Consider the following 13,176-nt stretch of genomic DNA (forward strand, 5'->3'; position numbering starts at 1 on the left):
TACCTGAAGAAAATTACAGGTGTTCTATTTGATCCTATTAGTACCACGGTCAGGCAGCTAGACTATTTACATTTAGTACAGTGCGTCCTGCTCACAGTGTTCAGCTAGATCCGTTCCTGTTATCTTCCTACTGACAGGCAGGCTTGTCTGGTTACAGTATATAAAGCTACCTGAAGAAAATTACAGGTGTTCTATTTGATCCTATTAGTACCACGGTCAGGCAGCTAGACTATTTACATTTAGTACAGTGCGTCCTGCTCACAGTGTACAGCTAGATCCGTTCCTGTTATCTTCCTACTGACAGGCAGGCTTGTCTGGTTACAGTATATAAAGCTACCTGAAGAAAATTACAGGTGTTCTATTTGATCCTATTAGTACCACGGTCAGGCAGCTAGACTATTTACATTTAGTACAGTGCGTCCTGCTCACAGTGTTCAGCTAGATCCGTTCCTGTTATCTTCCTACTGACAGGCAGGCTTGTCTGGTTACAGTATATAAAGCTACTTGAAGAAAATTACAGGTGTTCTATCCCAGCTTAGTGCAGCTACAGGCCATTAGTATGTCTGGAAGGCCAAGAAGGAGAGGCAGACAGTCACAAGCCAATAAGAGAGGGCAAGCAGGCTCTGTGTCTAGTGCTGGTCGTGGAGACGGTGCATCCTCATCAGCACGTGGCCATGGGACACGCTTGGCCTTTTTTTCGGCAGCTGGCCATGTTGAGCCGCAACATGCGGAAGACTTGGTCGAGTGGATGACCAAGCCATCCTCATCCTCCTCATCCTCTCTCACCCATGCCCAGGGTGCTTTGTCTGGCAAAGCAGCGGCCTCTTCCCTCAGCTCAATGTCATCAGTGACTCCTTCCCTAGCTCCACCATGTCCTCATGAGGATTCCCTCGAACTGTTTGACCACAGTGTTGGGTACATGCTCCAGGAGGATGCCCAGCGTTTGGAAGGCTCTGATGACGATACTGAGCTCGATGAAGGCAGTAACATGAGCGCGGACAGAGGGGGTGCCCAAGAAGGACAGCAATCTGGCAGTCATGCTCCCCCTGCTGCAGCATACTGCCAGGTTTGCTCCAGTGATGAGGAGGGAGGGGATGATGAGGTCACTGACTCAACGTGGGTGCCTGATAGGAGAGAGGAGGAGGAGGAGGAGGAGGAGGCGGCGGCACATCACCAACGAGGCAGGATGCCCTCCAGGGGCCAGCCTAAGGGCAGCACATTGACTGCATCACACCCCAAAGCTCCACATGTGCAGGGCGCTGCAGTCTCTGCGCGTTATTCAAAAAGTTCTTTGGTGTGGGCCTTTTTTGAGACGAGTGCATCAGATCGCACCGCTGCTATTTGCAACATATGTCTCAAGCGTATCTGGCGTGGCCAAAAAATCTCCCGCTTGGGTACCACATGCTTGACCAGACATATGTTGACCTGCCATGCAGTTCGTTGGCAAACGTATCTAAAAGACCCACACCAAAGAACAAAGAGGATCTCTCCTTGCTCCTCATCAGCTGAGATTTCCAACCCCACTAGACCTTCAGTCCTCTCTGAGACCTGCAGTGAGAGGAATGAAGGTGTAGAATTAGGTGTGTCACAGCCAAGTACTTGTGGGCAATCTGCTTTTGGTACACCGACGTCAGATTGTACCAGGCAAATTTCCCTGCCCCAGCTGCTGCACCGCCGAAAGAAGTTTGCTCCCAGCCATCCACATGCCCAGCGGTTGAATGCTAGCTTGGCAAAATTGCTAGCACTTCAACTGCTGCCTTTTCAGTTGGTAGACTCTGCCCCCTTCCGTGAGTTTGTGGAATGTGCGGTTCCTCAGTGGCAGGTACCCAAACGCCACTTTTTCTCACGGAAGGCGATTCCGGCTCTCTACCGGCATGTGGAAGGCAATGTCCATGCCTCGCTGGACAGGGCGGTCAGCGGTAAGGTGCATATTACCACTGACTCATGGTCCAGCAGGCATGGACAGGGACGTTACCTAAGTTTCACGGCGCATTGGGTGACTCTGCTGGCAGCTGGGAAGGATGCAGGACAAGGTGCAGTAGTGTTGGAGGTTGTTCCGCCACCATGCCTCCAAAATGCTGATTGTGACACACCTCTCTCCTCCACCCCCTCCTCTTCTTCTTCCTCCATGGCCTCTTCCTCGGAACCAGCGGTGCTCCGTAGGCGTTCAAGGGGCTACGCAAGTACGCAGGCCAAAAGATGCCATGCGGTGCTTGAGCTGGTGTGCTTGGGGGACAGGAGCCACACTGGGGCAGAGGTTCTGTCAGCTCTGCAGGGGCAGGTTCAGAGGTGGTTGACGCCACGCCAACTTAAGGCAGGAATGGTGGTTTGCGACAATGGCACCAACCTCCTCTCTGCCCTCCGACAGGGACAAATGACCCATGTGCCCTGTTTGGCTCACGTCCTTAACTTGGTGGTGCAGCGGTTCTTGGGCAGGTACCCGGGCTTACAGGATGTCCTGAGGCAGGCCAGGAAAGTCTGTGTGCATTTCCGTCGGTCATATAATGCCAGTGCTCGGCTGACGGACCTCCAAAAGGAGTTTAACCTGCCCAAGAACCGCCTAATCTGTGACATGCCCACCAGGTGGAACTCAACGCTGGCCATGCTGCAGCGGCTGCACACGCAGCAGAGGGCCATCAATGAGTACCTGTGCGACTATGGCACCAGGACAGGGTCAGGGGAGCTTGGTTTTTTTTCCCCACGCCAGTGGGCCATGATCAGGGATGCATGCACTGTCCTGTCACCATTCGAGGAGGCCACGAGGATGGTGAGCAGTGACAGTGCATGCATCAGTGACACTGTCCCCCTTGTCCACCTGTTGGAGCACACGCTGCATGGAATAATGGACAGGGCACTTGAGGCAGAACAGAGGCAGGAAGAGGAGGACTTCCTTAGCTCTCAAGGCCCCCTTTATCCAGACAGTGTTCCTGCGTGCCCGCCGATCACACAGGAAGAGGACGAGGAGGAAGAGGAGGAGGAGGAAGATTGTGTCAGTATGGAGGTGGAGCCTGGCACTCAGCATCAGCAGCAGTCTTTAAGGGATCAGTCCCAAGAAACACATGGACTTGTACGTGGCTGGGAGGAGGTGGCTGCGGACCATGTCGTTCTTAGTGACCCAGAGGACTCCGGACCGAATGCCTCAGCAAACCTACGCTGCATGGCCTCCCTGATCCTGCAAAGCCTGCGTAAGGATCCTCGTATTCGTGGTATCAAGGAGAAGGACCAATACTGGCTGGCAACCCTCCTTGATCCACGTTACAAGGGTAAGGTTGCGGACCTTATCTTGCCATCGCAGAGGGAGCAGAGGATGAAACATCTTCGGGAGGCCTTGCAGAAAGGTTTGTGCAATGCGTTCCCAGAGACTGGGAGGTTACAAACTCCTGTTTCTGGACAACGTGTTGCTGAGGCTTCGGTCAGTCAAAGAAGGAGCGGTGGAGAAGGTGGCCGTCTGACCGATGCGTTCAGACAATTTTTTGGTCCGCAGCCCCAAGGTATGATCGGTTCCAGCAACCATCGCCAGCGTCTGTTTTACATGGTGCAGGAATACCTAGGGGCAAGATCAGACTTGGACACCTTTCCCACCGAAAATCCTCTGGGTTACTGGGTCTTGAGGATGGATCACTGGCCAGAGCTTGCACAGTATGCAATTGAGCTGCTGGCCTGTCCTGCATCCAGCGTTCTTTCGGAACGCACATTCAGTGCTGCTGGAGGCGTGGTAACCGATCACAGGGTGCGTCTGTCCACCGACTCGGTCGATCGGCTGACCTTCATAAAAATGAATGAGTCTTGGATCACCACCAGCTACCAAGCACCTGATGCTGATGTAACCGAATAATTTTTTTTGAAATCTCAGATCCCTTCAAAGACTGCCTATGCTGATGCTGAGTGACTATCCCTGAGTAATTATCCTCTTCCTCCTCAATCATCACGCTGATAGCTTGTAAGAACATTTTTGGTTCTGGGCGCCACCACCAGTGCCTAAGGCACAATTTTTCAGCCCCTGTTTAACAGGGGCGTGTAATTACAATTTTTGATGTAATACTTTGCAGCAGGGCTCGTTCCTGCATTCCAACTAGAGTGTCTGTGAGGGGTTGCAGTGTTGTGGCACCAGCACCAGTGCCTAGGGCCCAATTTTTCTGCCCCTGTCTAACAGGGGCGTGTAATTACAATTTTTGATGCAATACTTTGCAGCAGGGCTCGTTCCTGCGTTCCAACTAGAGTGTCTGTGAGGGGTTGCAGTGTTGTGGCACCAGCACCAGTGCCTAAGGCCCAATTTTTCTGCCCCTGTCTAACAGGGGCGTGTAATTACAATTTTTGAAGCAATAATTTGCAGCAGGGCTCGTTCCTGCGTTCCAACTAGAGTGTCTGTGAGGGGTTGCAGTGTTGTGGCACCAGCACCAGTGCCTAAGGCCTAATTTTTCAGCTCCTGTTCAACAGGGGCATGTAATTACAATTCTTGATCTAATATTTCACAGCAGGGCCCTGTGAGGGCTTACAGTGTTGTGGCCAAAGCAACACCTAAGGCCCAAATTTCTGCTGAGTATATAGGGCAGGACCCTACTTTCAAACATCTAACTTACAAACGACTCCTACTTGCAAACGGAAGGAGACAACAGGAAGTGAGATGAAATCTACCCCTAGGAAGGGAAATTCTCTCCTGTAAGAGTTAATATGGGAAAACAATTTCTCCTTTCCACTGATGCTTTCCAATCCTTGTTCCACAAAAAAACCCAAATTTTCAAAAAACATTTTTCATTGGGACAAAAAAGTGAGGTGAAATCTTCTGAAGAGGAGGAAAGACAGCAAAACAAATGTCACAGGGGTGATAACCCTTCCCTATGTTTTCCAAAAAGCTTAGAAAAGATTTTTTGGCTGGAGCTAAACACGTTAAAAATGTTCAAAATTACAAACAGATTCTACTTAACAACAAACCTACAGTCCCTGTCTTGTTTGCACCGCCTGTATACTGCTGTTCAGAGTATATAGGGCCTGGTGGCCCCACACCTTTCCTTATTTTAATTTGGGTGCGGGGTTCCCCTTAATATCCATACAAGACCCAAAGGGCCTGGTAATGGACTGGGGGGTACCCATGCCGTTTGTCTCACTGATTTTCATCCATATTGCCATGACCCGACATGACATTAAACCCGCAAGCAGTTTTAAATGAGATTTTTTCCTTTAAAAATGACATTTGGTGCAGGGACTGTTCTAAACATGGGAAACACGCGTCACTTTACAGGCATACTATAGACACCCCCCAGGTACGATATTTAAAGGAATATTTCACTTTTTTTTTTTTACTTTAAGCATCATTAAAATCACTGCTCCCGAAAAAACGGCCGTTTTTAAAAGTTTTTTTTGCATTGATACATGTCCCCTGGGGTAGGACCCGGGTCCCCAAACCCTTTTTAGGACAATACCATGCAAATTAGCCTTTAAAATGAGCACTTTTGATTTCGAACGTTCGAGTCCCATAGACGTCAATGGGGTTCTAACGTTCGTGCGAACTTTCGGTCCGTTCGCGGGTTCTGGTGCGAACCGAACCGGGGGGTGTTCGGCTCATCCCTAATGGTGACATTCAATATGATTGTTCTGCAATGGCTGAGAGCCTCATAGTACAATTTATACATTCTACAGGGGGTGGCACCTTGAATGGGACTCTTTTGAAGTACCATTCAACTCTTTGGTCAGATTCATTGATATGCAAATGGTCATTTAACATATACATGTCACTTCCCAAGTTCTGTGGGAAAGCCAGAGGTAGACCTTTTAACAGCTGAAGGTGTGAATGGCATTTGATCACCAAAACAGCTGTGAACTCATATGACTTCTAACATATTTGTATCCAATATATCTGGTTAATCAGAATACATGTTTTGATAATCTTAACTAAATGTTTGATAAATAAATAGCTATTCCATTTACCCTATCAATCCCTTCTCTTGGTCAAATTAAAAATTGACCACATAACTAACAAAACATAACATAACAGCAATATAACAAACAGTTCATACACTGGTTGTGGACAGTTGGGTTTTTGACTATTCAGTGTAGAGTTTCTTTTGGTGACAGTTAAAGCTGTGTGGGGCCTAACTAGATGTGAATATTACAGGCAATGATATTGGGAAAATGGAACAAACTAAGTCTCATAACACATGCACAACCTAAACTGCAAAGAAAAGGCAGATAAAATTACAATTCCTATAAATCGCTTCTAAATTCCAACATCTCCCTCCAACTGCCTAATCTTAGTTTAAATATTTATTTTTCTAGTTCATGTTCCTCCTAATTTATGTACCCAATTTACTTCTGCAGAAAAATCTCATTTTGCTTTGCAAGGCTAAACAAAAATAAAAATACAAAAATGTCTAAAAACAAAAATTACACGTTGGTCTAACAATGTATGAACACCAAGTCTTTAGTTGATTCCTCCGCTGTAACTTTGACAGCTCGTCCTCCATAAGACTCCATTGCAACACCTTAAGAAGGCATCCAATGTTCATACATAATCTTCTTTTCTTCAAGACTATCGCAGTCCACATGACAAGAAACTTCCAGTAGGTGTGCAGATCTTTTTGCAATTATAGCAAACTGAGCTGTGATTTTTTTTAGACAGCTGACATGATAAGTATCAAAGTTCTTTAGACATCTAAAAAGCTTTTGAAAGCACGCTTTTCCATCAATGCTGTTTGTGGCTCATGTCATAAAGCCAAGGAATGAGGGAGGAGATTTTTGAGGATGGCGTCACTCAGATTGTTAGTCCAACATTTGATCATTAACAAAAATGCCCATAAAGTCGTTGAGTTTTTTTACTCCTGAAGTAAATCTATGTTCTAGAGGTAAGGCCCCTTTCACACGAGGCGGACTCCGTTTCTACGGAGCCCGCCTCGGTCCGCCGGCTCAGCGGTAGATCAGTCCGTTGATCTCCGCTGAGCCGGCAGATGACAGGTCCCTCTCTGCTCACTGAGCGGGGAGGGGCTTGTCAAGCGCCGCTGCCGCCTATGGAGGGATCAGATGAAAACAGACAGGGTGTCCATTTTCATCAGATCTCTCCCGATCCGATCTGCCAGCGACGGACCTGGATGTAGGGCCATCCGTCTGATTTTAGCAGATCGGTCAGGGTCGGATGTCAGCGGACATGTCTCCGCTGACATCCGACGCTCCATAGACTAACATTTAGCGCCCGTTCAGGTCCGCCGTCAAAACTGACAGGCAGACCTGAACGGTCCGATCATGTGAAAGGGGCCTTAGACCTGGAAGAGAAGAAAAACGTCTTAATACAAGGAGAAACCATTCTCATTTAGTGTAAAATGGTATTCAACTGTCATTTAAACTAAACTGTCTAGACCATAAACATTTATCATGAACAGTAAGCTTCTCAGAAGGGGGGATATCACGTATGGCCTGGACCATTGATCCTACAGGAACATAGACAAGGATTTACAAGAATGACAGGAGTATAGTGCAGTACTGGGGTTCAGGGTTCACAGGAGATACAGTATTGTGTACAAGGATTCTAAGGCAGGAAGGATACCTAATGGTACTATCTGGGGAGAACGCAGCATGTCCGCACGTGCAACAATGGTGAGGGCCCTTGAAAGGGCCGAGGCCCAGAGTCTAAGGAACTGCCTTGTCTTCTCCAGAGCTCTTGATGGTAGAGATGGTTTTGTGCTGCAGACAGTTCTTGGTTGCGGCCCTCTTACTCACCCAAGCAGGCAGATACCTAGAACTAAGGGCCAATGGACAAATGAGAATCCCTTGCAGCGCTGAGGTGCTGGGATCACTAAACAGTAGGGAGCAAAATTCAAGCTAACAGGTGTGTGCCTGGACACACAGACATTGGGGACAGACACACAAAGACACATAAACAGCTAGAAATGAGTAGCCATGCAGACAGTCACACAGGAATCTATAAGGGTAGTGAAGTTGCATGGTGTCACCGAACAGGAAACTAGTTTACAAATACACTTGGAGACACAAAGGCAGACTTGCTTGGGACATTATTATTCAAAGCCTAGGGCAATCTGCTTCAGCTTGAAAAGGCAGTACTGGCTGGGCATGTAGCTACTTCAATTAGCAACAGGAGGTTTAATCTAGTCTTAAAAACAAGTTTTGTGGGACAAGATACAATCGCAGACCTTATATGTTAAAGCATTGGAACTAAATGCCAATACCAATACACTAATAATACCAGCATACCTGCTGATCTTTGGGAATAGAGGAGACAGATCTGTGAAAAAGCTGACGATCTGTGACAGGTCTAATTTAAAATCTTAATAATACCCAAGTAATTCTTAACACTCAATGTAGTAACACTAACATACATGTAGTAATACATTTATTACTTTTTTTTTATCATCATAGGTGTTTAACCACTTCAGCCCCGGAAGGATTTACCCCCTTTCTGACCAGAGCACTTTTTACAATTTGGCACTGCGTTGCTTTAACTGTTAATTGTGCGGTCATGCAATGCTGTACCCAAACAAAATTTGTGTCCTTTTCTTCCCACAAATAGAGCTTTCTTTTGATGGCATTTGATCACCTCTGCGGTTTTTATTTTTTGCGCTATAAACGGAAAAAGACCGAAAATTTTGAAAAAAAATGATATTTTCTACTTTTTGTTATAAAAAAAATCCAATAAACTCAATTTTAGTCATACATTTAGGCCAAAATGTATTCGGCCACATGTCTTTGGTAAAAAAAATGTCAAGAAGCATATATTTATTGGTTTGCGCAAAAATTATAGTGTCTACAAACTAGGGTACATTTTCTGGAATTTACACAGCTTTTAGTTTATGACTGCCTATGTCATTTCTTGAGGTGCTAAAATGGCAGGGCGGTACAAAACCCCCCCAAATGACCCAATTTTGGAAAGAAGACACCCCAAGGAAATTGCTGAGAGGCATGTTGAGCCCATTGAATATTATTTTTTTTGTCCCAAGTAATTGAATACTAACAAAAAAAAAAATTACAAAAAGTTGTCACTAAATGATATATTGCTCACACAGGCCATGGGCATATGTGGAATTGCACCCCAAAATATATTCAGCTGCTTCTCCTGAGTATGGGGATACCACATGTGTGGGACTTTTTGGGAGCCTAGCCGCGTACAGGGCCCCGAAAACCAATCACTGCCTTCAGGATTTCTAAGGGCGTAAATGTTTGATTTTACTCCTCACTACCTATCACAGTTTTGAAGGCCATAATATACCCAGATGGCATAAAACCCCCCCAAATGACCCCATTTTGGAAAGTAGACACCCCAAGCTTTTTGCTTTGAGGCATGTTGAGTCCATGGAATATTTTATATTTTGACGTGCGGGAAAGTGACAATTTTTTTTTTTTTTGCACACAGTTGTCACTAAATGATATATTGCTCACACAGGCCATGGGCATATGTGGAATTGCACCCCAAAATATATTCAGCTGCTTCTCCTGAGTATGGGGATACCACATGTGTGGGACTTTTTGGGAGCCTAGCCGCGTACGGGGCCCCAAAAACCAAACACAGCCTTTAGGATTTCTAAGGGTGTAAATTTTTGATTTCACTCTTCACTGCCTATCACAGGTTCGGAGGCCATGGAATGCCCAGGTGGCACAACCTCCCCCAAATGACCCCATTTTGGAAAGTAGACACCCAAACTATTTGCTGAGAGGCATGGTGAGTATTTTGTAGCTCTCATTTGTTTTTGAAAATTAAGAAAGACAAGAAAAAACATTTTTTTTTCAATTTTCAAAACTTTGTGACAAAAAGTGAGGTCTGCAAAATACTCACTATACTTCTCAGCAAATAGCTTGGGGTGTCTACTTTCCAAAATGGAGTCATTTGGGGGGGTTTTGTGCCACCTGGGCATTCCATGGCCTCCGAAACTGTGATAGGCAGTGAAGAGTGAAATCAAAAGTTTACGCCCTTAGAAAGCCTGAAGGCGGTGATTGGTTTTCGGGATCCCGTATGAGGCTAGGCTCCCAAAAAGTCTCACACATGTGGTATCCCCGTACTCAGGAGAAGCAACAGAATGTATTTTGGGGTGTAATTTCACATATTCCCATGGCATGTTTGAGCAATATATCATTTAGTGACAACTTTGTGCAAAAAAAAAAAAAAAATTGTCTCTTTCCCACAACTTGTGTCACAATATAAAATATTCCATGGACATGCCTCTCAGCAAATAGCTTGGGGTGTCTACTTTCCAAAATGGGGTCATTTGGGGGGTTTTGAACTGTCCTGGCATTTTATGCACAACTTTTAGAAGCTTATGTCACACATCACCCACTCTTCTAACCACTTGAAGACAAAGCCCTCTGACACTTTTTGTTTACATGAAAAAATTATTTTTTTTTGCAAGAAAATTACTTTGAACCCCCAAACATTAAAAAAAATATATAAAGCAAATGCCCTACAGATTAAAATGGTGGGTGTTTCATTTTTTTTTTTCACACAGTATTTGCGCAGCAATTTTTCAAACGCATTTTTTGGGGTAAAAAAAACACACTTTTTTAAATTTGAATGCACTAAAACACACTATATTGCCCAAATGTTTGATGAAATAAAAAAGATGATTTTAGGCCAAGTACATGGATACCAAACATGACATGCTTTAAAATTGCGCACAAACGTGCAGTGGCAACAATATAAATAAATTTTTAAAAGCCTTTACAGGTTACCACTTTAGATTTACAGAGGAGGTCTACTGTTAAAATTACTGCCCTTCGCGGTGATACCTCACATGCATGGTGCAATTGCTGTTTACATTTGACGCCAGACCGATGCTTGCGTTCGCCTTAGCGCGAGAGCAGGGGGGACAGGGGTGCTTTTTATTTTCTTTTTTTTTCTTTATTATTTTTTTGCTTTTTTATCTTATTTTTAAACTGTTCCTTTCATTTTTTTTTTTTTAGATCATTTTTATTGTTATCTCAGGGAATGTAAATATCCCCTATGATAGCAATAGGTAGTGACAGGTACTCTTTTTTGAAAAAAATGGGGTCTATTAGACCCTAGATCTCTCCTCTGCCCTCAAAGCATCTGACCACACCAAGATCGATGTGATAAAATGCTTTCCCAATGGCGCTGTTTACATCCGGCGAAATCTAAGTCATAAAATGCTCGTAGCTTCTGGTTTCTTAGGCCATAGAGATGTTTGGAGCCACTCTGGTCTCTGATCAGCTCTATGGTCAGCTGGCTGAATCACCGGCTGCATTCTCAGGTTCCCTGTTGAGACAGGAGAGCCAGAGAAAAACACGGAAGACGGTGGGGGGGGCATTCCCTCCCACTGCTTGTAAAAGCAGTCTAGAGGCTAATTAGCTGCTAGGATTGCTTTTACATGAAAGCCGACCGCTGGCTGAAAAGAATGATACCAAGATGATACCTAAACCTGCAGGCATCATTCTGGTATAACCACTCAAAGTCGTGAATGGCGTACCTGAAGACAAAAAAAAATGGTTAACAATAAAGCACAGTAAACGGTATAGTATAAAAGAGAGAGAGAGAGAGAGAACAATAAAACGACAACTATTTTTTTTATTTTATATTTATTTTTTTTTTTTTACACTTTTTTTGTAACTGTAACTTTTATAACTGTAACCGGTTCCAGGTTTGGGTCTCTCAAAATGCGATGGCATCATGGGAGACCCTGTGAAAGTGTGCCTAGTCTGTGCAATGCTGTACCCTACGCTAATACTCAACTAGTGTATGGTAGCGTTCAAAACATTCACCAATGCAAAGACCAGGATTGTCAGGACAGGAGGCACAATAATAGTGGGTGTCACGCCTATATCCGCGCTTGCTGCAGACACGACATCTTTTTTGGGGGGGTTCGTTGGGTAGGGGTACTCGGGAGGACATAAAGAAAATGCCTCTCATGCAGCTGACTGCATTTGGTTGGGGATGTGAAGGGGGGAAGTACGGGTGCTGCAGAAGTGGTGGGTTCCCAATTAGGAATAGCGAATGCAGCAGGAAGGGCATTATGGGCACGACGGGCCTGTTTGTCTTCTTCTTGGTGGCAGCGGGACACTACTTGTGCTTGCCACCTCACCAGCTTGAACTGCACTTATGGGACTCGCCACGTCACCAAGTGTTACTGCAGTGCTGGTTTGACTACGACTGGGGTGTACTAGGCCACTGGTGCTTGCCAGTTCACCAAAACGCTACCAAAAAAAAACTGTTAGCGATCGCAGGGATCAGGACTGACTCTGCGAACGCTGCAGTTATGTGTTTAGTGTTTTGTAAGTGACAGTGATCGATCGATACTGAACTTGGGTGGGCTGGGCTGGGCCAGGCGGAGGGGCAAAACGCAGGTGCTTGCAGGTATCTGGGCTGATCCCGCTAACACTGCATTTTTGGGAACCCTAAACTGCTGGGGACACTAGTATAGATCTGATCGGATCAGATATTGATCTGTTCAGATACTATACCCCTAAGGGAGGTGTATGGTGCGTGCGTGGGTGTTAGCGGTACTGGCACTAATCTGACGCTGCCTGGGGCAACGCATATCACCGCCGGGCGATCAGGGGGCTAAACTTTTATTAGGTAATAAATGGCGGCTGCCCTGACACTATAAAAAATTAACAAACTAACCAGCGTCACCCGTAACAGTTATACGGTGATCAGTGGTAAAAGGGTTAACTAGGGGGCAATCAAGGGGTTAAAACATTTATTAGATAGTATATGGGGGTCAGCTTAGAGATATTTAGCATACAGTAAGCATACAGAACATTTTCTTTCTTAGATGTTTTACCAGAGCACTTTTTCCAATACCAAAAAATTGTTTGACGTCAAACTAAATGTTACCACGTGGATTTTATGTATGGTATACCATTACTATAAAAAACTATTATTCACCATGATTAAAAATGAGCAGCTCAAAAAAAAACTAATTTTTTTATAAGTTCCCCTTTGTCTTGCAAAACAGTTATACTTCACCATACTGAGCACATTGGAAAACTTCTTCAAAAACTGTTTCTGCTATGGAAACAAAGATTACTGTTAATACACACACACATATAAATATACATTATCTGGAGTTATTTTACAGTTCACTCAGCTCACTCAATTTGCGTGACAATACAGCTGTTCACACACAAGCCATGCAATTTAACCCGTGTCAAAGAAAAGGGGGGGGGCTCGTTGCTCCTTTAAACTATAAAACACCATTCCTTATTTTTAAACTTTAATCATTA

This window comes from Aquarana catesbeiana, linkage group LG05 (genome assembly GCF_042186555.1).
Source record: "Aquarana catesbeiana isolate 2022-GZ linkage group LG05, ASM4218655v1, whole genome shotgun sequence".
NCBI classification, from domain to species: domain Eukaryota; kingdom Metazoa; phylum Chordata; class Amphibia; order Anura; family Ranidae; genus Aquarana; species Aquarana catesbeiana.